Source organism: Dunckerocampus dactyliophorus, chromosome 19 (assembly GCF_027744805.1).
Source record: "Dunckerocampus dactyliophorus isolate RoL2022-P2 chromosome 19, RoL_Ddac_1.1, whole genome shotgun sequence".
Lineage (NCBI taxonomy): Eukaryota > Metazoa > Chordata > Actinopteri > Syngnathiformes > Syngnathidae > Dunckerocampus > Dunckerocampus dactyliophorus.
Genome location: NC_072837.1, coordinates 10,056,180 through 10,082,943, shown reverse-complemented (window position 1 = coordinate 10,082,943; position 26,764 = coordinate 10,056,180). Strand labels below are relative to the sequence as shown.

The 26,764-nt window shown below is 39.5% G+C and overlaps 2 long non-coding RNA genes across 2 annotated transcripts; one reads left to right on the top strand and one right to left on the bottom strand.

Annotated features, from left to right (window-relative positions):
- Window positions 1-167: 167 nt before the first annotated feature.
- Window positions 168-6,988, bottom strand: LOC129172291 (uncharacterized). Its single transcript, XR_008566972.1, has 3 exons — window positions 6,762-6,988; window positions 1,539-1,804; window positions 168-309 (listed from the first exon to the last, which is right to left on the bottom strand). It is a non-coding gene; the product is annotated as an uncharacterized LOC129172291 (long non-coding RNA).
- On the top strand, window positions 5,382-26,757 carry LOC129172290 (uncharacterized). Its single transcript, XR_008566971.1, has 3 exons — window positions 5,382-5,591; window positions 5,874-5,966; window positions 26,216-26,757. It is a non-coding gene; the product is annotated as an uncharacterized LOC129172290 (long non-coding RNA).
- Window positions 26,758-26,764: the final 7 nt, after the last annotated feature.

The following is a 26,764-nucleotide window of genomic DNA, read 5'->3' as shown; positions in this document are numbered from 1 at the left end:
GCACTCTGCAAGTTAGAAGCGCTGTTATTCCGCTGGAGATTCATTGGCTGCTATAGCTCCTAGAATAAAATGATGAATAGGGAGCAACGTCCACCTGTTCCTAGGTCTTTATTATGGACTAACATATTGTTTTCTCAGCGGTCCATCAGGAAATCCATAGAATTTGCAGTGCAAGCAGTTTCGGTGCCTGGAATTGTTTCCTAAAAGGCCCACTTCCACTTTGGGATGTCCCGAACCTTGTCAGTCTGGAGTGTCTAATACAGACAGGTGTGTCTAAACTGTTTCCAGTGAGGGCGGCATAGAGAAAAACTGAAAGAACAAGAGAGAACTTTAATAATCTTCACATTTTAATTCATTAAACATGCTAGAATCAGTCTTAGTGGGTCAAGATGGGCTAATAGTGGTACAGGTGACATAAGGGACCATCTTGAAATCATGTTTGTTGTTATTTTTATTCTTTATTGTATTATTTCAGCAACTAAATCACATTTTTGGAGGACATTAACATACTCAAAAATATATATCCTGGCAAGAATGTACACGTTTTACTCAAACCCTGCTCAGTAGCGCCTCTGGCAGAGTGACACCACTGTCCAATTACCAGGAAATCTGGTACACAAGTTCATGATGACAGGATGCGTGAAAATCAGTAAGATGCACAAGTCGTCAGCCATGTGCTGTTTTTGTGGATTTGTAGTTGTTCTTTGTTTTCTTTGTAATGTTCCAATGCGTGTTCATTTTATTGGTAGAATACAGTATATGCCGCGGGCCAATGTACTGTATTTCCAGTCCCGTTCCTAGCAATTGAAGGCATACTTAACCGTTTATACGGCTTTCAACCCTAAACCAGGAAGGCAGAGGTTGGAGCAACACCCCACTTTCCTGGCGAAACATGCATTGGTGTCCAATAAAATAAACAAAAACCCAGCAAATGTGGGAAAATAGAGCAAAAAGGCATAATGTAACTAGAAAAAGCTAAAATGTTGATACTAATAACTATTAAAAACACAAAGCTTTGTCTAAATTGTTTTTTACAATTATAAATACAGTAGCAGAGGACTGCTGGACACCCCTGACGTAAATAGACAAAGACAAGAAGATAGGACTTTGGCATTGTTCAACTACAAGCTGGAACTAATAATGCTGACCCCCCTATTGAAAAGCTAGCATTTCAAGAAATGCTGCAAACGTTTGACAGACAGTACGAATTACCTGTGAGAAAATACATGTCACGGACGCCAATTCCACAACTTTACAGATGACATATTACAGGAAATATTACTTTATTATGATATATTGTTATTTAATATAATTTTTTTATTATATATTATCATAACATTTTGTCAAAAAATTATTGACGTTAATATCTTTTAGCATCAATTTGTGGGACAATAAACATTTCAAAATCCACTTGCATTGTTTTGTAATGTTTTAAATAAATAAATAAATAAATAAATAATTAAATAAAAAGAAATTTAAAAAAAATAAAAAGGACAAGCGGCTGAAATGAGTTTCCTTCGTAGGATGGCTGGACTCACCCTAAGAGATAGGGAGAAGAGCTCGGTCATCCGTGAGGGGCTCAGAGTAGAGTTGCTGCTCCTTCACATCAAGCCAAGCCAGTTGAGGTGACTCGGCCATCTAGTCGGGATGCCTCCCGAATGCCTCCCTAGTGAGGTGTTCCGGGCATGCCCAGGCGGGAGAAGGCCCCGGGGCAAACCTAGGGCACGCTGGAGGGATTATGTCTCACAGCTGGCCTGGGAACGCCTTGGGGTCAGCTGGGATAGGCTCCATCTCACCCGCAGCCCTAATGAGGGATGAAAAATGGATGGACGGATGTATGGAACTCATTGTGAGGTAATAACTGAATAACCCGTGTTACGCCATATGGTGTGAATTACAATTCAAGTCTCTCATCTCGATTTGGCACATTTCAACCTGCACTAAGAACAAAAATGCCAGCGTACGATTTTATGTATACCCAATTTCACCTTTGTAGCCAGCCTACATTAATGATTGAAATGTATGCTTACATTCTCAAAACACCAGCTAAATAAACAGAAAACATATCTGGGCATGAAGGTGTACAGTTCAGGTACATTTCACAGTTTTGTCACTTTTTTGAAGGACACACAATGAAATACTGTTAATGGAAATTGGAAACAAATTCCAAACTGAGCCTTTGTGAATGAATTGAAGCCATTAGGATGAAACACGTCTGCGACGTGTGCTTGTGGAAAATACAATTTCCCCCCCTTGGATCGTGGGGCCTGCCGACTGAGTAGCACGCACTCATAAAGCGAGACCAGACCGCTGCCACGCCTTTGATCACCTTACACCTTGAATAAGTGTTTCCCTTCAATCACTGCTTGAAAGAGGCGCTCAGTGATCACATGATGCGCTGCATTCCTAATGTTGTGTTCACATTTTTACTTACAGTAGGGCACAGTATGGTTTATTTGTTTCAGACATGCTTAATAAGTTACATGAAGTGAGGATCAGCGGCATAAAAGATGGATGGATGGATGGATGAAGGAACATCACATGATTGTTATTCATCATATCTGAACAGGAGTAGGAAGTAGCAAATCATATTAATTCACTCCAAAATGTTGAAATTTGCAATAATTCATATTTTTAGTAGCATAAAGTGGAAATACTAAACAAAAAAGACAAAAAAGTTGAAGTCATAATATTGTGAAATACAAACAAAACAAAAAAAAGTTGTCATTTTTGGAAAATTTGAGGGAAAAGTTCTAATATTATGAGAGTATAGACAAAATATTACCGGAATAAAGTCGTATTTATGAGACCAAAATTTGCAAGAATGTTTGAAAGTTGGAAGAAAAAAAACCCCCAACAACAACTAGCATAAATAGGAAAAAAATGTTGTAATTTTACAAGAATAAAGTCAAATATTAAGAGAAAAAAAGTCAGATTCTTTTACAATTTTACAAGAATAAACTCCTAAATTATGAGGAAAAATAATGTCATTTTTAGTATGGATTTTTTTTTTTAAGTCATACTATTACAAGAAACAAACCAAACAAAATAAAGTTGTCATTTTTGGAAAATTAGGTTGGGGAAACAGTGATAATATTGTGAGAAGAAAGTCAAAATATTATGGGAATAAAGTCAGAATATTACAAAAAGAACATTTATGAAGGTTATTTAAGAAGAAAGAACAAGATTTGAGAAACAAAAGCATGCTTTTTTTCACTTATATCACAAAGCTGAGGTGCATTTTTTTCTATAACTTCTTAGCATATCTACATGTGTTGCTTTACAAAATATCAAAGCGGCCCTTGCATCTCATTTTTCAGTATGTGGCCCTCGGCGGAAACAGTTTGGACACCTCTGTCCTAGACCTAAAACGTTGATGCCTGAACTGCAGTCCCTGTTGTGCAATATAATCATTCTACGCTTCCTCCATGCTGCCATGGTGACACTTTGACAAACAGTCACTCGATATTTATGGGCGCTGTGAGGTGAAAACCTTGAAATCTTCCATAGTGTTTTTTTCAAGACCTAAAGACAGAAGCCGTTGGCTACCATGTGCCCTGTGCAATGTGAGATCATGGAAAAATAATTAAAGTCTGGTTTTTAGGGTCATTATTCATAAAGTGGTCTGACTGACTGAGTGGGCAGAGCTTTAGTGGAGTGTGACATTGTACTCCCCTCCACTAGACCTTGAATTTGCTCACAAAATCAGTAGAGTTTGTTGGTCATCGCACCATATTAACTTCAAACTTGAGTCTTATCATCCTATGTCGGAGCAACAGTCTCTCCCCCAGGATTATTTGGCAGCTCAATTGTAAGATAAAATCAGTAGGTAGATATCGTAGTCCCTCGCTCATCCTGGTTAACTGGTCCCAGACCCGACCGTGATAAGTAAATATATGCAAAGTAGGATTCCTTATTTAGAAGTTGAATATTTTTGTAGGTAGAGCATGGAAAACCCGATTACGACCTTCTAAATAAGTTTTATATAACATTTTAGAGCCCTCTAGGCATGAAATAACACCCCTATAGTCACCTTTATACTCATATTGCCCAACATAGTAGACGTAATAAAAGAAAATAAGACATAAATAAAACAATATAGACTCACACATGTTAGTATTGGGAGAGTTCATTGTTGTTGTTCCTTTTTTACTTCCCGTTTCTGTACAGTACTCCCCGCAGTGGCTATTGTCTCATCGATGTGACATTAGTGACACGTAGTGACCAGTGTAGAATAGTAATGTCAAATCATTTAAACATTTTAAAAGCATACAGTGTCAAAGGAAAAAGGAGACTGGAAGTGTATTTTAAAGAAGGCTTACGAATTAAATTTTTTTTAAAAATCTGCATAAGGTTTGTTACTTTCTGTCTTTGCAAGAAAAGCAGCTGTGTTCATTTTAATTTGTGAATGAAATACATTAATAATATTTCAATTTGGTTCTTAGTCAAGGTTGCAGGCTCCTGGTCGAGGTTAAAAGTCAGATGAAGGTCTGGAAAGGCTTATTTCTCCCAGCATGAAAAAACAGTTGTTTAATAATATCTGACACCAGGTGTTCAAGGTTTTGAGGTCACTCTGCAAGCAACAGTTTTCAATTTTGCTCAGTGTTCATGCAGGCAGTATTCTCTCTTTATTATGACCTCAGTGATCATCTGAGGCCGGCATAGTTGCATTTATATATTACTAAATTGTTCATAAATAGTTCTTTTTTTTTGCCTAAAATGTTTGTCCTTTGGTTTATTCTGATAATTATCATTTGTTGAGCATGGCAACAAATAAAAGACAACAGATGAAACAATTTAATTTAATTTAATTTAATTTAATTTAATTTAATTTAATTTAATTTAATTTAATTTAATTTAAAAGGGCTGTCAAATTATTAAAATGTTTAATCAGATTAATCACAGTTTTAAAATTAATAAAACAAGATTAATCACCATTTTACTGTTTTTTTTATTGAAAGAAAGGTAGAAGGCAGGATTATATATATTATATGTATTAACAGTACCAAATTAACTGAAAATTTAAATCAAGTTAATAGATGGCACGCATGTCTGAAAAACTATTTACCTAACACTGCTTTCTTTAATAGCAAAATATTTGAATCAGACTTCAACTGTGTTATTATGACCAATGAAGAGTTGTGTTCAAAAACACCACATCATTTAAGGTGTTTTGAGTCTATTTTCTGGGATTTCAGAAACACTTAAATGCAGAAAATTGTACTTGCGCATTAAGATTAACAACGTGAGTGATAAGAATTTCCACTTATTGCTTTTCTTTGCATTTCTTTTCACACCCATGCACGCATAGTAAAGATGGTGTTGTGATGTCCCGAGTGTCTGTGAAGGTGTCTCACGAGCTGTCGAGTGACAATGAGGAAGTGTCGTTGCAATGATTAATGTTGTAGATATGTGTTTGTTCGAGTTGGAGATACATATCTGGTGTTGGAATTGCACTGCTGTGGATGTGTTCAGGTCAGGAAAACTTTATAAAAGAGCGTCAGACTGTGTGTGATGCTGTGAGGAGCTACACTGTGCTGCTGCCTGTCGTCATAACACGGAGCCACCTCTAGTGGAGATGCTAAAATGAGGTTAATGAATTTATCCAAATGCCTTTTCAAACTATGCAGATACATTGGTGGCTTTTAACTGGACTGAAAGGAGTTTCACCTTCATAACTCCTAGCATGATGTGACCTTTTCACCCACATAATACCAGACAGCTTTAATTCTTGAGGAAATATAGTCGACGGGACACGCTTTTGTAAAGGGAAATGTATCTCTCAGTCCTGCATCCATCAATGTATCCGTATGTTTTTACAAAGCAGGTCTGTCAGAGCTGCAGTATTTCGTCTCCCCCTCTGACCCCTGCAGGTCCAGCTGCTGTGAGGAGAGATGGAGGAAGGCCCGAATCCTTCCTGCGCTTAAACAGCACCAGTGGGGAAACACCAACCGGGAGCTGTAAAGGTAAAAATCCAACAAATAAAGGGAGAGACTTTTTACTGACAAAATGGGGTCATATATTTTAGGGGACTTTCACAGTTCACGGTCAAGGTTTCTTTCAATAATGATTTGTCTGCTGAGGATGTTGATATATCACAAAGGAGAAAACATATCTGTGTAATGTGAGCAGTGTGATAATACTGTGAGAAAGTTACTACAAAGCAGCCAAGTGCCTCGTTTTATTTGATTTTACCTCATTGTTTTGGTTTAGTGGCCCGAGACTCCACTGTATAAATTTTAAGATGTTGTCGGAAGCTGTTTTGCAGTGAAAGCAGTAAAAGGTCGATTCTGCATGACCTGCAGAAGGACACATGTAGCAACTTGTTGGTGAATGCAGCTTTTAGAAGTTTAAAAGGGACAACTTTTAAGACGTATACAGTGTATATGTTTTAAATGTTGTACTCTCGTTCTACATGATATCACGAGGTTGGTGTGTTTTCCTTGAAAATGGTAGCGTGAAAGTTATTTTTGGAATGTAAGAATTGTGTATCTAAACCGGAGTAAGGCAGCAATGGGAAGACTTTTTGTTTTAGGGGAGCTAAAGACCCTGTGCTCCTCTGCTCTTGCCACTTCAAAAAATGACGTTATTTTTCCTCATAATGTTGCAACAAACAGCCGTGGGCTGCAAAAGGCCCCCGGGCTGCACTATGGACACCCCTGGTCTGTGTATAAGGTATCTGTCAGAGCTGTTACTCCACCTTACACCAATGTAGATACAGGTATGTGATCTATTTAGCTGTCCTGCTAAAGAAAACTTACATGACAGGCCCACACTGTTGCTGGTGACCTCCAAAGTGAACACCCCCTGTTCCCAGACCAGCAGGTTTTCACTCCTTTGCACAGCAGACGACTGTCACAAGGTCTACCGGTCAGAGTGAAGAGGTCCCACTCAGCTGCCACTCCACATCCTCGAGTGACTTGTTAACTCGCATAGTCTTCCACTGTTATCAACGACCAGCCGTCACCCCGAGCAATACAAGCCCTTCCTCACATGCACTCTTGTAAAGACCGAGCTGCCATCGGAACTCTCATGAGTTATACCCTGCGGTGCTATGTGATGTCATGCATGACGGCGCGTCAAGAGGCGTCATTTTTCAGAAAATTACACATTCTGAATTGTACGACATCTTCTTGACTTTTCCCCTAATAATGGGTGAGTGCTTTTAGTGTCTCTCACTGCTTTGCCTTGTCTGTTCGACTTCAATGTCTGATTAGTCCATAGTCAAAGTAAACGAATTTCTGGACCAAATAGACAGACTAGACTGTACCATACACACAACTAGACCAGGGCTCTCCAAAGTGCAGCCTGTTTTCTGCCTGCATCTTGTATAAATATTTCATATAATATTGTAAAAATAAAATGAATTAATTATTATACAGATGGATTATTAGGTGTTACACTAATTGCTTTGTGACTTATAATGCAAAAGCCAATGCTGGATGTAATGTTGATGTTTTGTTCAGAAAGCTTTGCACATCTTGACCTGCAGTGTGGCTGCAAAGTACAGTATAATATTCACATACTATATAATATGCATACTGTACATTATATTAAAAAAATAATGTAATTAATGATACATAATAATCTATACATAAATAATAATTTAAATAATATGTTAAAATATTTACAATTCAATAATTGTCAAAATGACAAAAAATGTACATTATAAAATAAATTGCATATAATGATATAAATAAAAATATATTAAAACTAAATTAATTAAAAAAAATATTGCTCATTTAAGTGTATAAATTATGTTATACATAGGCCTATACATATATTGTATAAAATAATATAAATACAAAAACATAAAAATTAACTATATTAAAAATAATTATTATTATAATTATTACTTTTTCATATATACATATATACAGTATATAGCCCTTTTGTCAGTCATACAGTCTCTTTGTCTTGGTGGGTGGAGGTCGGGCATACACAGAGTGCAGAAGAATGTAACGTAGTAGAAATTCTATTAGTAAATTGCAATACTGTATATATATATATAATATCTTTTCATTGTACTTTTCTTAAAAGTAATGTTAAAATCTTGTTTCATCCAGTAGACCCAATCTCGTGTGTCGTCTCATGACACGCCTACTGTATATATAATTTAAAAAAATGTAAAAAAAAAAAAAAAAAAAGTATAATGTAGCATTATAGATAGGAATGCTCAGATCAGGGTTTGATCACGGCCGATCGATCTGAGCATCGCTAATTATGGATTATGCAGTATAATATAGCATGTTTGCTTGTGTCCAGACTTTACTGTTTGTGTGTGTGTGTGTGTGTGTGTGTGTGTGAAATTAAAACACACTAGGGGTATACATGGGGTTAGTTTCAGTGCTGGAGCTGTGGGGTGGCTCGTGGTGGTCATGGCCACCCGTGGTCACACTCCGGCCACCCCTCTGGCCAGCTCGACAATTCAGGTATCAACTTATTGCCACCCCTATGTGAGTAATGGTCTCACCTTGGCCACCCCAATGAAATGAATCTGCCACTGGTTAGTTTTAACATCAAATGGCCCTTGCATCCTCACATTTTTTTGTATGTGGCCCTCTGTGGAAAAAGTCTGGTCACCGCTGCACGACAGAAGATGAAAAGACAGAGAAAATGTATGCTAAATTTGATCAAAAAAGGCTCTTTAAAATGGATAAATTCTTGATGGCAGGTCTCATTGGACTGCTCAAGAAAATTAGAAACTAGAACAAGTAGTTAATCAAGATATAACATACTTTTTTCTGACTTTTCCTTATCATGCAGGCACTTTCTAGGGGATGTGAGACCAATTTGCTTACTTTATGTAATAAGTACAGTATGCTGACATCTGATATGTAAATGAAGGAAAATGATCTGCCAACACAAGTTATTTTATTGCTGTGTTTCAATATATTACATATTAACTTGTTTTTGTAATATGAGTGTATAAGAGCCTTCAACTGTGCCACTACTTGGCAGCCAAATGAAACATGAGTAAATAAAGGTTCAAGTTAAGTTAGTCAAATTGCCGGTCAAAAGAAGCTGATAACAGGCCATGGTCGAGTAAACATTGGAGGTGGACTCATTTGGCTTCCTGATTTGCTACTGGGCCTCAGGAACAAGTACAACCAACTTCATGAGCACAGCATTGAGCCATTTATATTATAACTCGCAGCAGGATGATTTCTTTGTACTGGTGGTGTTTGATGATTCAGAGGAGGTGACGTCATCGCAGGGGGCGCTGTCCTTGATAAGTCTAACCGCTTTGTCTGCCAGTTCTCAGGGATAAAATAAAATCCACCTACTGTATCTTTACTTTAGACTTTACCGCTGCAGTCAATGATGGCTGCACTTCCCACACAGTTGGCACACACCGCACTCACCATTGGCCAACGTTCCAAGCACATTCACTCATGGAAAAACCCCTCATTACTTAGGGAGGTAACAGTAGGAGTGTTTTTCACTTCTGGGTTCCCCCTACAATTGTGATGTATAATTGTCTTTTTAAGAGAGAGTCTAACTATTGTTACAAAGGCAGTGTACCTTTTAAAAAGAGTTAGAAAACAGTAATTTTTAAGGTAATATGACATCTGGCTGATTAAACTTAATTAATTCTTATCTAGACGCGAAAGACGGCCAATAACTTAATGTCATAAATAACGCTTTATTTTAATTAATTTATTGTTACAAAGGCAGTGTACCTTTTAAAAAGAGTTAGAAAACAGTAATTTTTAAGGTAATATGACATCTGGCTGATTAAACTTAATTAATTCTTATCTAGACGCGAAAGACGGCCAATAACTTAATGTCATAAATAACGCTTTATTTTAATTAATTTATTTAAATACTTAGGATAAGCGGCATAGAAAAAGGATGGAGGGATAATTAAATACGTTACAATTTTTAGAGTCATTAACACATGCACATAATGGCAAGCCACAGCTCTCTGTGCAAGTGTAGGGTCCACACAGATTAGTGTGATTTCACTTTCCTACCTTAACTCATTAACAGCAGTGCTCAATTCCAACAGTAGACACTTCTTCATTGTCCACTACACTACTTGTACCAATAAACATGAACCACCTGCCTATTGGTGGGAAAAAAAGCTTGTTATCAATCAATCAAAGCATTAGTGACCGTTTAGTTGCAAAGGGAGGGTAAGCCAACACTGCTTTCAAGTGGCCAACTGATACCGAGACGCACATTATGCCTTTAAAATTCCTACACAGACCTAAATAAGCTAAAATTCCTTTTCTGAAATGTTAGGTTTTTGGCCAATTTTAGGCCTAATGTGTTAATACTGTATGTCAAAATGGACACTACAAACTCAATACAACAAAAGCAGGTAGCAGAAGACCATTGGAAGTCAGAGAGTAACAACTACACTTGAACAAGTCAGGTCCTTGTTTGAATATTTCACATTTTTATGCATACATCATCTTGTGTAAGGAGCTTCTATACCAGTTTGACGCTTGGGAATGTTTCCAAAGCCTAATATAAGGAACTGTCGAGCCAAAACCCATAGCGGTCTTCACACTTTCAGTATAAACACATTAGTCACTTATACTATGCATGCTCTGAATGTACTATAGTGGTAGATTTGCTTCTTTGGGTTCATTCAAAGGGGGAACGCCGCGAACACTGCCGTGTTGTGCGCAAATATTACCCCTTTAGATGCTAAAAAACTGTCTAGGTGTGTGCAGAGGACTGTTCATTCAGGACTTGTTTTTACTTTCCATGAAATATCAGTCCTACGTCTCGCTCTGTCCCGTTGGCTGCTGCACACCATGCAGTCAGAGCAGTGGGCGTTGAGGAGCTAAGATGAATGCTGGGCTTTGTGCGCTGGCATGTGTGGGACGCAATCACCCCTACTCTTAACGGAAGAAGGAAAGAACATGGGTTACAGTGAAAAAATTAGAACAGCCCTGTTGTCATTTTTTCACATGACTTTTTACATTCCTTCATAGTCATTCTCTGAACGGTCAATGACTTTGTGGGTAATTAGTGGCTAAGTCCAGCACGTGAAAAGACGTTTTGCTTGATGGCGGTCATATTTGTCAACCGATGTTGTTCAAATTTTACAGACATGTGCTTGTCTGTACTCCAAATGTGTGTACCAAATTTTGTGGTGATTCTTGAAATTTCTAATTTCTTTGAATTATGGCTTTTGGGTTTAGTTTTCCGAAGTCTCGCCTTCAGCTCTCGTGTGGTGCTTCTGTTTAGTATTTCCACTTCCTGTATGGCATAATAGAAAGCACCGTTACCCTTTAGGTTACTGTGAGGGCACCTGGGGCTGATGTGTAACCACGGTACTATTAAGTTCAGCTGGGGATTTCTGCTAATCACCGGATCATTTCTTGTCTTTGTTTTGCTACGTTGGACGTTTGTACTTTGTACTTGTATCCCGTTGGCTGTATCCCGTTGGCTTCTCCTTTCTTTTTCCACTTTTTGGTGGCGTTCCCGTTTCCACCTTCCATGGTGAGTTATATAGAAGAATTAGCTGTGCCTCCTAGACTTTCATTAATTTTCTGTTTTGAATTTTTGTGTATCGTTACAGACAATCTAATGCTTGAATCTGCAAAGATGTACAGTATTTTAATGCAATGGTCGTATCACATATATCATACTGTATGACAAGCTGCACATTGGCATGCAAGACCACTCTAAAACCGGTTCAAATAGCATACAAACAAGCTGTAAAAATTGTAGATAAACCAAAAACCTATCATCACTCTCACTTTTTTTAAGCTGGGAAAATATGATTAAATATGCAGGCTTCATGCTGGTTTTTCCATGGACTCGACTCTGCCCCTATTTTGTTTTCCTTCAACTGCTATTTTTACTGCATTGTGTGGTATCGTCATGTTTTTTTATGTCTTTTCCTTTCATATCTGGGACTACTGATGGAAACTATCACTGTGCTAAATCCGGCATATTTGCTGCAATTTATTGTATGTTCATTACAAGACAGCAGGTTCCTCCAGTTGCCAACATTCAAACGGAAAAATAGCATTATATCCCACCTCTTCCTGCTTTGCCTCTTCCCATCAGTCTATCAGCCTGGAAACGGTTATAAAGCCATTTCTAAAACTTTGGGACTCCAGCGAACGACAGTGCGAGCCATTGTCCACATTCCAGTATTCCACTTATCCAGGTCCGGGTCGCGGGGACAGCGGTCTCAGTCGGGAAGGCCAGACTTCCTGGTTTCTGATCACCTCTACCAGTTACACTGGGAGGACACCAAGGCCAGGCCAGCTGTGAGACTCCAGCGTGTCCTAGGTCTGCCCCGGGGCCTCCGGGGAGGCGTCCAGCAGGCATCCGAACTAGATGCCCAAGCCACCTAAACTGGCTCCCCTTGATGTGAAGGAGCAGTGGCTCTACTCTGAGCCCCTCTCAGATGTCCGAGCTCCTCACCCTATCTCTTAGGGTGAGTTCAGCCACCCTATGCAGGAAAATCATTTTGGCCACTTGTATCCGCAACCTCATTCTTTCAAAACTCATGACTATAAGTGCGGGTGGGAACGCACCGCGTAACTGCAGATCTGTCTGTCGACCTCGCACTCCAATCTTCCCTCACTTGTGAATAAGATCCCTGAAAACCATAGCCTAGATAAGGAGGTGCTGAGTCTCATCCCAGAAGCATCACACTCGGTTGTAAACGCTGAAGATCACAGCCTGATGAGGCCATCAGGACCACATTAATATAAAATCTAAATTATAAGTCTAAATTTAGATGTTACACTTAAATACAATTTTTTTTTATGTAAGTACAAATGATAAATATGAATGAAAATTCTAAATCTAAATATTATATATAAATATAAATGTTAAATCTAAAAATAAATGTTATATAAGTGTTATTATTTTCAACCCCCTTACTCCCAACACTGATTTTAACCACAAATCTCCTTTGCAAAAGTGATAATGAAGTGATAAAATGCAATGAAATTAGCTGCTACAGCAAATGTCAACATAAACTGACCCATTTTTCACAGAAACGACCCTTTCGGGTCTAAAATTTGATGTCAACCAAAGCAGTCGGCTATGTTCAGTTAGTTGAGGTCGACTTAAGCTGTCGTTATAACCGGGGTCGACCTAAACAGATTCCTGTAGCAATTTACATCTCACTTTTTATTTGAAAGAAAAGTACAGGAAAGGAAGAAGGTGGCGAGCAGACCAATCAGCTACAAGCCACCAGTGTGCATATTGGGGTAGGGGGGTGGCGTTGTATCTGTTACAGCATAACAGCCCTCCTAAGTTTGATTTTAAGCACGGAGGCGAACCATGTGCCTCACCAGGCCCGTACACATCTGCCAAGGACAAAGAGGGTCTTTTACAAAACAAAAATTCCACGTAGCGGGAATGCAAAGGGAAAACAGAGGTAGAGTAGTGTTGGCTTTGGATGCAGTTTCACTGCTATGGCGCACGAGTAGCAGTGCGGGGCGGCTCCTCTGTCAGTTTACGGGACGCTTTGCTCCTCCCTGCACACGCCGTACAGCGCAGCAAATATACGTCTATTCCTTTTTCCCTTTTTTCCCATTAGACACAGGACACACACAAAGGAGGTCTTTCTTCCCTTGTTGCTTTTTTGACTCTCATTAAAGTGGCTGCTGCCTCCTGCCAGGCTTCTGCGGCAGCATGAGGGAAGCTGGTAAGCGGTGACGTCGAGTCCAATGCACTCATGCACACGTTTGCCCCCAGAAGACCCCAAATTCTCAAGACTGGACATTCCCTTCTAGGGAGTTTGGAAGAAAAGGGTTTGGGATTACAAGATTAACTCAGTTTAATGACAGTGAATCTCTCTCGTTCGCTCTTCAGCAGCGGTAGCCATAATAAGTTCAGTAACCCAGTACAAGCCACTGTTGTTGCTGCTGGAAACATAAATCATAGGTCTTCCTGTGGGAATTTTTGCAGAGAAGGACCTACCTGACACTAGATTTGGACACAACTATGTCAATGTTTGCACAAATTGGATATTGGTGGAAGGGCAGCTGTGCCAAATCAGTCAGCAACACAAGAGCGAGTGTTCACGCTTCTAACCCAAGAAAAAAAAAGGGTTTTAATGTGTAATATTAATAATAGTAATAACCAATGTTGGTTTTGTATTTTACTGCTAATGTTTTGCTTTGACCACAGTAGCCAAAGCCAACAAGGTCAACGTTTTCTCAGGAGCAGTTTGTGGGACGAACTAAGTGCGTGCACTCCAGTAGATCCCCCTTCTTTCACCCAAAATCTGCAAATTTGCGAGGCCTTGAATGCTGGCGGGTGGAACTATATTTAAAGAATTCCAACATATGTCCAGAAACGAGGGCCTCGATGTGCATAGACCAGCTGCGTGCACCTGTACAAACCCCTCCCCCCTTGACGCACTCCAGAAAAATGTCAGCTATGTGTGGAAAACATAATATTTTGGTATAATTTTGACAGGGTAAAGCAGTAGGATTAGTCCACACTAGTTGCATAATCTTGAGATACACTACAGTATGTGAATGAAGCCTGTCAGCTCACACAAAAACAAAATATCACTGTGGTTAATAGTTTCACTTTCACATTTTGCACACTGCTTCTGTTGCTTAAGGATCTGTTGCGGCCATCTTGTCAAAGAGACACGTACCCATACGATATGAAGAAGAAGGCATTAAGGCCAAATGAACCTTACACTTATAAGAAGACATTACACAATCATCCGATTTATTGGAACGGCAGGATGGGCTGCCACTGTGTCTCAAATGACCAAAAAACACAATCATCCGATTTATTGGAACGGCAGGATGGGCTGCCAGTGTGTCTCAAATGACCAAAAAACAGAGAACAGGATGAAAATAGTTTGGGTCCAAACATTTTTTTTTCCCCACAAGAGAGCAACAGGGTAGCAAAGCTGCTTCTGCATGATTGCTGCAGACACCTGGCAAACATTAAGCTGCTAGTTGAGCACTCATAAAAGGACAAAATTGTGTTAATCTGGTGTTTTAAATCACCGCAGAATGACAATTTGAGTGTGTTCTGGGATTGGGTTGCAAATGAGCAACAATTGGTTCCCATATTTTGCCATATTTGGCTCCCTATTTAAATTGTTTCCTGTTTTTAACTTATTTTATTTTTTGCATTTAATTAAAAAAAATTCTACGAGGTAGGATTCAATATTAATAAACTGGATATTTTCATAGTTTGAGGATAGAAAACCTTTTTATGATTGATTTATGACCTTTCTAAATACAGGTTTTAACATTATTAGAGCCCTGTAGACATGAAATAACACCCATATAGTCACTTTACGCTCCTATTATTCTTTGTTTATATGACATTGCCCAGGCTGCGGGATCACTGTGGGGACATAAGAGATGGCTGCCGCTAGCATAGCAAGGTAGCCAGCTAACTAGTTAGCCTCTCTAATTTTCTATTCTAAGCTTAACCCTTTAAGCGCCAAAGTTGAAAAATTGCGACACGCAACATTGCTGAATTTAACAAGCCAGGAGTTGGCGGACATCTGTCACTTCAGCAACAATTGTGGGCGTTTCTATGCAATGTTTAGAAGTTTATAGACTTGGAAGCTCCTTGCGGCAGCGAGTCCGTTTGCCATGACCGTCCACACGCAGCATGCTTTGCTAAACCGTGTTTGGGGTAGTAGGAGGGGATAGAGGGGATAGATAGATAGATAGATAGATAGATAGATAGATAAGAAGAAAGTGGTTCAAACGAAATGGGGAAGAAGAACAAAGAAGTCACAAACTTAGCACTTCCACACGGAATGAGAGACAAACCTTTTTTTTTCCATTCGATCTCAGCCATGGCATGTCGGCTCGGCTCTGCTGGCTCAGTAGCCAGTCTCCATGCGGTGTGAAAGGTAATGTCATCTAACGTCATGTCTTACAACATTACTGATGGCTCGTGACCACAATACTACATAGCTTGTCTTTCAATATTTTTTGACTAATAATAGGCCATAGTCAACCACAAAACAGCGATCGTTTATTAATCATTAGTGAGGGACGACTGTACAAGTGTAAAAAGAACCAATTTATACTCAAACTTGCAAAACGCACTGCTATCTGTTTGCGCCTCCCATGGTGACTTTCCAGTATGTTAGCCCTAGCTGTGCCTCGTAGCCTGCTTAGTTATTGTTTTGCCATTTTTTGTGTGTTGTTTCACTCTGCGTGTGCTGGTCTTTTCTTAATAAAAGACTTAATTGAACACTTCCCGCCACCATGTCTCCGCATCATGGGGTAACGATAAACCAAATGAGTGCAAAACGTGTCATTAACATAGCTCACATTCAGGCGTAGATTCTGTTCTTATTTTATTATTGATGTCCGCGTATTGTCAGCTTAGCCATATTGTTCTGAGTAGCCAGGACAGAAACAAATGTACCATTTTGACTGCAATGCAACCTCTACGTCCCTCTCAGTCAGGCTTTTTTTTTCTGATAGCTCGAGCTACACTCAAACAGTGCAATCATTGTCCTTTTGCCATTTTGTGGCCATTTGTCATTAAATAGAGGAATAATGTCTGAAGTAAACAGTTATAAAAATAGTAAGAGTTGAAGGAAATATTCTTTGAGCTTTAGGTTGGAGGACCCCACTCTAAAGTTTGTCTATCCCCTGTTTTATGGTGATCATCACTTCTTCGTCTTTGCCATAGCTCGTAAAATGCACAAAAAGCCAGGAATTTACCCTCTTGCATGCTAATTGAGCTGACGTTTTAGGTGACGTCGAGCTTGAGAGATTAAATTGCAAATTATAAGAGTTAAGAGTTTTTCATTCTGCATTAGTGGTGTCTTGGATGGCATTGGTTACCACTTTTACTACATGTGTGTTTGTGTGGCACAGGCCTCTGCTCTTAAACACATGGCTTTCCCTAATTCATTGAACTTCATCCCTCATAAACATCATGCTGCAGCTCCCTCCTGGTTTCTTTATGAGTGCAGTTTCTTCAGACAAAGCCCACACAGGAGGCCTGTTTCATCCTGGGTGACTGCCGCAGCAGTTTCACGGCTCCGGGCACTGTACCATTCACTGGCAGCCATCGAAGTGACACAAAGTCAAATCAACAAAACAGCAGAAATGAGCCAGAATTTAAAAAAAAAAAAAAAAAAGAATGCTTATTGCTTTCGACATGGTATGTGGCTCTGACTGTAAATTGCTAGCAACTTTCCTTTTGCACTGCATGATTTCCAGGCATGAGATTTGTAAAGCAGTGGGATTACACTTAAAAAAAAATGAAACATGGGGGACTAATGTAGGATTTCTATGAAAAAAACATACATGGTGATAAGGAGTAATGACTATAATGATAGGGAAATTGTTTCCCCTGTGCCCCACCCGGCATCTCTTGGACATCACTTTCAGCACAGCAGAATAGATAGAGAGAGCCAAGACTATTTATTTCCACATGTGATAGTGAGGGGGACATTATCTTGGGGAAATAAACACAAGTGCCTGTGTTAGCGTTTGATCAGATTATGCAAACTTTCAAGTCATAGCAAACCTTTTACTATAGCTGTAAAAGAAATGACTTACCCTAAAGCATGACCCTGTGTTCATATTTATGTGCAGGCTTGTTTGTAATGGATGCACCGAAATTATCTCTGACATTTTCCTTGTTTTATTTGCTCGTTGTTTTTCCTTGTATTGCCTGCAACTTTACTCTTTTGGGTGTCAGCCAAGAACAACTTAAGCAGTGTTTACTGAAGCGTCAGGCCGCTGTTTTCACGAGGAAGCCTCTCAAAACCCACCGCTCATCTACCTGAGAGTGCTCATCACATTAAGTTGTGTCATGTAGCCGGTGGGCCCTGCCGAGCTCATACGAGGCTTTTATGTAACATTATTCAGAACCTATTAAGGAAAAAGTTACTGGAACTTTTTTACATTTGTTTCGCTGAATTTGCACACATATCAGAATTCAAAGCAATAATATGAAGCCATTTTTCTATTGTACTGGCTTGTAGGCTTGTTGCGCGGCACGGTGCACTCAGCACACAAGACGAGATGATGCTCGATATTGGGTTCACAAGACCAGACGATATTTTAACATTACTTTTACAAGAACCACAACAACAAAATATAGGACTGGACGAACAGACTTTTTAAAAATTTAACTGTATCACAAAACAATGCAGGTGCATTTAGAAATGTTATAACTATGCATGTCCGCACGGTGGTCTAGTGGTGAGCATGTTGGCCACACAGTAACAGTCAGGAGATCGGGTTCGATTCTCCCCTGGGCATTTCTGTGTGGAGTTTGCATGTTCTCCCTGTGCGTGCGTGGGTTTTCTCTGGGTACTCCGGTTTCCTCCCACATTCCAAAAACGTGCATGTTAGGTTAATTGGAGACTCTAAATTGTCCATAGGTATGAATGTGAGTGTGAATGGTTGTTTGTCTATATGTGCCCTGCGATTGGCTGGCGACCAGTCCAGGGTGTACCCTGCCTGTCGCTCGAAGTCAGCTGGGATAGGCTCCAGCATGCCCCCGCGACCCTAATGAGGAGAAGCGGCATAGAAAATGGATGGATGGATAACTATGCATGTATAACTTTTAACTTTTCTTTCAAATTGAAACAAAAACTAAAAATTATAAAAGTTTAAATAATGACGGCAGTTGTAGATGCTACTACCAATCATTTATGTTGATATGTACTTATTAGGAATACTCCGATTGATTGGCCACTGATCAAAATTGGCCAGTTTCCATGAAAAAGCATGTGATCGGCATAGTGAGCTACCATTTCCAATTTACTTATTCTAAATGTAAGTGTTTCAAACGGGTAGGGAAGAAGGACAAAATAAGAAGCCAAAACCTTACCACTTCCACACAGAATGGGAGGAGAACTATGTCGTGTCAGGCAATCTAATCTAATGTCACGTAACATTCCTGACACATAGTGGCCAGAATACTACGTACAACTTGACTAATAATAGTCCATAGCCAACCATGAAGCAACTGTCATTTAATTAATTTAATTAATACATTTTCGAAAAACCACAGAAGAGTGAGGGAGCAATGTTCGAACCGCAATGTAGCGAGTTACGACTGCATAACAAACGCCCATTCTCCTTACATCTCTGGCCAAAGTCATAAGCAAAGGCTGGTTTCGTTTATGGTGACAACCGCTTATGCCCATGTGAGTCAGCCAATCCAAGGGATGTCGACTGCAGTCAAATGTAAAGAAACTGCTTTACATCAAGTGAGGCTACTGCTTGTGCTTGAGGGTGAGCACAAACACAGCAATTTCCTTTTATCATTATTGTAGAATGACCCATAATGTACTCAGCAGCCAGGACAGAGATGAGTATGCAGCTTTCCTATGTCACTGTTTTTTTTTTTTTTACAGCCATTGTCTTTCCACTTTGCCATCACTGGCAGCTGTCAAAGAGCCAAAGCGACAGAGAAAGCCATTTAAATGCTCACTAAGCTACATACAACTAGCGTGGTTCTACTGTAACTATCCTGTATAAACACAGCGACGCATTATGAGGACATAAGTCGTGCTCCGTTCTGCTCCGTATCTGCACTTCATAAATAAATCCCGTCACAACACAGGGGTGGATTCCTGAAGCCCAAAGAGTTTAGTTTTCTCACAACAGAAATGAGTGAACTTGCCTTCATTGGGAGGAGAGGTTAAAAGTATTTACATTACCCTTTTTGGAATGTGAGCGCCCCATTGCTAATTACAAAAAAACAGTGACAAAAGTGATAAAAGCGTCTCATTTTTCGACATTTGCTCTCGAGAAGACAGTTAAGATATGTTTCACAATCAGCGATTGCTGTGTGTGTTAAGTCTAGGAAAGCAGAGGGGATGTCTGGATTTGTTTAACACTACTGTTTACTGGACACACATCGTACTATGACAAATGAATGTAGGTTCTTCTAAGTACGCGGGGCTTCAGAAGAACTGGCCAAAGGAGTGTGGAGCTTGACAGGAGCTTGGCTTGACTATACTCCAAAGACACCTCCCCCGAGTTGTTTTCTTCTTTTTTTTACCAAGAGAGCATACCACACAATCATTTTGAAAGTTCCTTCAAAGTGCGAAATAACAACTGGGGGTGTCCCATAATAGTTAACGCAAACAAAACAGCCTGACCTGCACAACTGTGAAATGCGGGCCAAGCCTCGAAGAATGTCAACATGGCAGATGCAAAGCATCGGAAACATGCACCGGTCAAACACCACGCACACAAAAAGTCAAGATAAAGGCTGTAGAGGAAGCAGTGGGAGTAGATAGAAAGAGAATGGGGCACAATGGGAACAATAGAGTTAAGATAAAGTACAGATCCTTAGAAAAAAGGACCGTTCTGGCTAGTACATACGTCTGAATAGAATGAGGCTGCCAACACCACATATTGTTATGCAGACACAACACTTGCTGTTTGTTTTGTTGTGTATGGCGTAATCCACCTATTTATAAGCATACAGTGGTCCCCTCCCGGAGGAATGTTAATCTTCCCAAGGGGCTTTGGTCAAGAGTCCAGAAGCCCCGACATCGAATGCCACACAGTTGACATGTTGGTTCCAGAGCATCCCCAGTAGGGAAGATGTAATTTATTGTTCACTGACAATAATGGATGGGACAGACATTCCATTCATCCAATCACCGATCATGTGTCTTTTTCTGGACAGCCCTGGTTGTACAGTATTTAGGTGTAATCTATTTTCTGCAAGCTACTTATACTTCTAGTTGTGCATGTTTGACTGGTGCTATGGTATGCTAGGGTTTATTTGTTTCAGACATGCTCAACAAGTTACATTAAGGAACATCATAGAACATCACGAATTTGGACGAAGTGGAGTTTGTTCAAACCTACTCCTTTTACGTGTTGACACTTAATAAAATATAAACTACGAAAAAATGTGTTTTGCTTTGTTCATGTGCAATGAGTGAAATGTATTGTTTATCCATCCATCCATCCATCCATCCATCCATCCATCCATCCATCCATCCATCCATCCATCCATCCATCCATCCTCTTCCACTTATCGGAGGTCGGGTCACGGGGGCAGCAACCTAAGACGAGAAGCCAAGACTTCTTTCTCCCCGGTTTCTTCATCCAGCTCCTCCCAGCGGATCCTGATGCGTTCCCAGGCCAGTTGAGAGACATAGTCTTTCCAACGTGTGCTGGGTCTTCCCTGAGGCCTCCTACTGGTCGGACGAGCAGGTGCCCGAACCACCTCATCTGGCCCATCAGAGCTTTGCCTTTCCGTTCAGCTCCCTCTTTACCACAATGAACCGATGCAGAGTCCGCATCAATGCAGACACCACACCAATCAACATGTCGATATGAGGTTCCATCCTTCCCTCACTCGTGAACAAGACCCCAAGGTACTTGAAGTGTTCCACTTGGGGCAGGGCTGGCACGCCACCCTTTTCCAACTTGGCGGTGCTGATTCTCTGCAAAAGGCAGAGACCCTGCAGCCACCAAACCAGATATCCTCAATGCCGTGACGGCATCTACAAATTCTGTTCATGAAAGTTATGAATAGAATTGGTGACAAAGGGTAGCCCTGGCATAGTCCGATTTATTGCGACCAACGTGGCCCAAGCTCCCACACCAATATCTGACGCTCTGTATTGCTTAAAACTGTTGCATTGTATAGTTGTTATTGTCGATTCTTTATTTGTAGTTTTCCCCTCTAGTCGAGATGATGTCATCTTCAATATTTGTCCAGTTCCTTGATGTCTTTGACAACAAGTACTTTGGCTTCCTCCAGTTCTGTGTTGAACTTGATGTAGATTTTGCAGTTGGCACTCCAAGGGCCTTGAATTTGCTCCTGCTTCCTTGACTGGGAAGCTTTCTTGGCGATTTCAGCATTGCATTTTGTCAGATGGTTTTGCATGTTAAAGTGGTTTATGGTCTATAAAGGTATGCAAGGATAAGACAGAGCCTTGACCCCATCCAAGAACTTTGGGTTGAACTAGAACAGAGGCAAAAAGAGGTCTTATGAATTAATGAACAAAAAATTCCATATCTTGTCAAAAGTCTTCTCATAAGAGTGGAAGCTGTAAAAGCTGGAATTGGAAGTAGACACCGGAACCCGTTTAAGTCGACCAACTCATCAAATCCTGGTCCACTGTGTTCTTCTTAGTATGAAAAAGTGCCGCTTAAGTCAACGTCGACATACATAGTGATCGACTACTTTCATAGACATAAAATTTGAGACCCAAATGGGTCATTTCTATGAAAAATGGGTGTGTTTATGTCAACATGTGTTGCAGTATTGTTAACCTTCGCACGTTAATGCAAAAGCAGATTTGTGGTTATGTCAAAATGAATAAAACCAAACGTTTTTTCATATTTTATAGCTGGACCTTAAAGGTACAATATGAACCCCTACAATCCTACGCTTTACTTTGTGTGCTTTTAAGACAATTTGGCTCCCTTCTGTCTGATTGTTAGCTTCACCTGTTATTTGAAGTCCTTTTCGTCCCTTTACTTCCTTCTGTCTGTCCTCTCAGCCCCCATGTTCTTCCCACCTGTGTGTCATTGTCTTGTCACTGGAGTATATTTAGTTTCTCCGTTTCTGCCCCGTCTTGTTAGGTCATTTGTTCACTTCTCTTCTTCTCACATAAGTGACACCTCTTGAGTCTCAGGTCTTTTTTGTTATGTCTGCGCTTTTCTGACTTCTTTTCTTGTTACTTAAGATAAACTGTGGGTCCGCCCGCATCCACCATCGTAGACAACTTAAGATAGTGGGAAAAGATACGATAAGATTTAAAGTGAGTACTTAAAAGTACTACCCTGCTGCTTTGGATTTGGCCCCTGTCTGCCAATGTCTGCCGATGTTTCTCACCCATTCTGTCCAGGTCACGATTGGTAAATAATCTTTCTCAGACTTCATGTTTAAATCTTTTAGTGGATATCCGACCTATGCGTGTTTTGTCAGTTAACTAATTGTGTGAGGCTTTGTATATGTGTTAAGATAATGCACAGTACTCGAGTACAGGGGTGTACAAACTTTAAAACATGGTTAAATCAAAGGATGCAGGTGCCACTTATTGCAGTTGTCCCTCGCTACTTTGCACGACCTCACTCTATCACGGTTTTTCAAAAATATATTAATAAATCATTGCTGTTTTGTGCTGGACTATAGCTTGTTATTGTTTAAAAAAAGCATATTTAAGCAAGTTTTATATATTTTTGGCCAAAAATAAGAATTTTCAAGCATATATATGGCTAAATGAACAAAAATACAAACATAAAGCATTCAGAAAACTCATTCAAAGACAATGTGATGATATGTTGTATTCTACACTGACCACTAGGTGTCAATAATCTAACATTGATGAGACAATCACCACCGCTTCAAGTACTGCATAGAAACTGGAATTAAAAAAGGAACAACAACAATAAGGAACCCTCTCAAGGCTAACGTGTGAGTTCATATTATGTCTTATTTATGTCGATATGTCTTATTTTCTCTTACAATGCCTACTATATTTGAAATACAAGTGTAAAAGTGACTATAGGGGTGTTATTTAATGTCTTGAGGGTTGCTAATAATGTTAAAAAACATATTTAGAAGGTCGTAAACAGGTTTTCTATGCTCTAACTATGAAAATATTCAATTTATAAATAAGGAATTCCACTTCACGGAAATTCACTTATCACAGTTGGGTCTAGAATGAATTAACCGCCATAAACAAGAGATTACTGTATATTATGTTATAATATATTATAATATTTGTATATATTATTTTTATTTTGTAAAAAGGCTACAAAAACATGCAGGATATATTCACTCCTGATCAAAATGTTGTAAATAGAGCTTCAAAATGCAAATAGAAGAAATGGGAGTGAGACAAAAAATGTTTGAACAACCATTAAACTGAAATAGGCAGTTCATCAGCTGATGAAAAGTTTACGACCATAGGTAAAAAAACCCCCAAACCCCATTGAACAACATTTCACCTTTTTCTGTTGCATCTTTTTTGCGCTATTTTTGCTATTTTTCTTTGTTTGATTTTATTTCTACAATTATTATTACAATTATTCATTACAGATGGCCCCCAGGCTGCGCTTTGGTCTTCCCTGTAAGTCTAAAAAAACACTGAATATATGGCTCTGCTTACAATATAGTGGAATCTCTAAGGATTGACACGACCAATAGGAAACAATGGAAGTAGACCTCATCTGTTGCAGGGTGAGGTGGTCGCCATTAAAGAACATTAAGTAACTGCACAGGCAATTTATTAAGTCACATGTTTCTTAATGCAAGTGTATGTAAAAACACTCAGGAGTAACATTAATTGAGGGGTAAACGGAGCATAACAGATCACTGATTGAAATCCATAATGGTTCCAAAGTGTAAAAAGAAGTCAACCACTGTAAAATACATGACAGGTACTGCGACACCGAGTCTGTTTACTTTTTATGTACTGCATATTTTTCCTCTTGTCATGTTTTTGGAATAAGTGTCACAAAAAAACTCAAAACACTAAAAGACAAAGAAAAAGCAAAATGTGTTAATCTTTTGATGCACACGGAACTTAGGTCTCTTGAGGTACACTACGGTATTTTGGCCTTTTATCGAATTTTAAATGACACAACCTCAGTGGCGTTCAGCTTTATGAGATCTATTTTCTGATAAAAAAAAAAAAGCAAATTTTGGGTGAAAAAAGCACCAATGGTCGGGATTTCCCACCACCCAAAAAAAATGACCAAAAATCTACAAAAGAAAATCTGCGGTCGTTTATGCAGAATCATTACACGCACTGTAAATTATAACACTTCACTTTTGACGGAATTTGCTGACGATAAAAACACAGTTTCACGCAGGCATGTGAACTATTTCCACAAGCACCTGCCTAATTTATATGTCTGTCACATACGTCTTTTAGCTGTCGGTTAAATTTGCAGTGATAGTAAATGACATTGCATACAGTTTGACATTTTAACACTGACCCTACGTCTTGGCTGACATACAGCTTGTTGGGGGTTTCTGCTTCACATCATTGCGTGCTACCTGCTGCATGTTTGTGTAAAAGCTTCATCCTCCTCGGCGGGTCTGGCTCCACTCCGAGCGAGGAGTCACGGTGTCTGTGACATAGCAGCTGATCACGTTAGTGGTCTGACGTGGGAATTGCTGAGCCGGCTGCGCCTCCTTAACGTTTGGGCACATTTTGCATTGAGCATGAAGACATTTACCAGGAAAAAGAAAGGAATCGAGAGGGGGAGTAAATAGCCGCCTACAGAAATTCTCACCAAAGTTAGTCTTAAGGAAAGTGAAGAGTTCAGAGTTCTGGAAATAGATTACGGACACAGAAAATAAGAAGGCCACAATGTCTTGACTCATAGATAAATCTCTCATTGGAATGAAGCAAATGTGAAGGTTGAGTGTACTCTACTTATTCCAGTAAACGCAGTGGATGAATGGGAAAGTGACTCATTCAGTGTGGAGGACTCAGACACTATTTTCAAATGTTTGGCATGGATGTGTTCAATCTGAGCTCAGATAATGACAGGAAGAAGGTGGATAGTGGAATGAAGTATTCATGGTATGGAGACAAACTCTCTCAGGACAACAGCATCAATCACACCCAGCTAACAGCCCGCTTATCCACAAGATAAGGAGGTGCTACTATGTGTGTGTGTGTGTGTGTTGCATTTTTTAATGGAAAAATGCTGCCCAAAAGGCCAAAAACAACACCCTGACACAGTTTTATGTTTATGCTCAGTTTTACGATCGATGATGCATTTTATGTTTCTTTCTTTCCACTAATTCCGCTTGCACCCACACTGGGCATTCTCATCACTTCTATTCTGATGTTTTACATCAGTTTCCCTGACTTTGTGGATTATTTTTAGTCGTATTTCGAGTTGTTCCGGTTATTTGTTTTGTGCAAGGTGGAGGCTGTCGTTAATTACTTGTACAAGGACTTTATCGCGTACATGAATGTAGTTCAGTGCTGTAGGTTTGACTTTTGGATTATTTTGAGTACAGTGAAACCTCAGTTTTTCTGTTAGCGGTCCTTTCCAAAAACTCCAACAAAAAATAAAATGTACGAAAAGCCATTTTTTCCATAAGAAATCGTTTCAATCCAATACAGTCGCACACCCGACTGCGATAAGTGAATTTCCTCAAAGTAGGATTCAGTATTAATAAATGGAGTATTTTTGTAGTTAGAGCATAGAAAACCTGTGTATGACTTTCGAAATGCGATTTTTTTTTTTACAATTATTAGAGCCATGTAGACATGAAATAACACCCCTATTTGCACTCCTGTTATTCTTATCCTAATTAGGGATTGCAGGGGTATGCTGGAGCCTATCCCAGCTGACTTCGGGCGAGAGGCGGGGTACACCCTGGACTGGTCGCCAGCCAATCGCAGGGCTTCCCATAAGAAATAATGTAATTAATTCATTCCAGAAAGCCAAAAATGTTAACACAAAACATGTTTTCATTGTGTTACATGCAGATAACAATTCAAAATGCATATATGTGATGAATGAAATGGACAAACGAACATGTCACTTTTACCTCCACTGAAGACGCGATTGTTGACAAAGACACCATATGGCAGCAAGATCATCACCAGTGTTTCCCGCCTCAAGTCTCTGCTTTTCTTTTGCTCAAGGCTGCAAAATAACCCAAAATGGAGTTGCAAGTGCCAGCAATTAATAAAGAAGGTGGAAAAAGGTGAAAAACACAGAGACTATTGGATACAAGCATGATTACATCAACATTTGTCAGTTCTTTTATGTGTTTATTTTGACAAATATCTGTGTTTTTGTTTGTGTTGTTCATATTGTTACATTGTTGATATTTTTATATATATATATATAGTGTAATG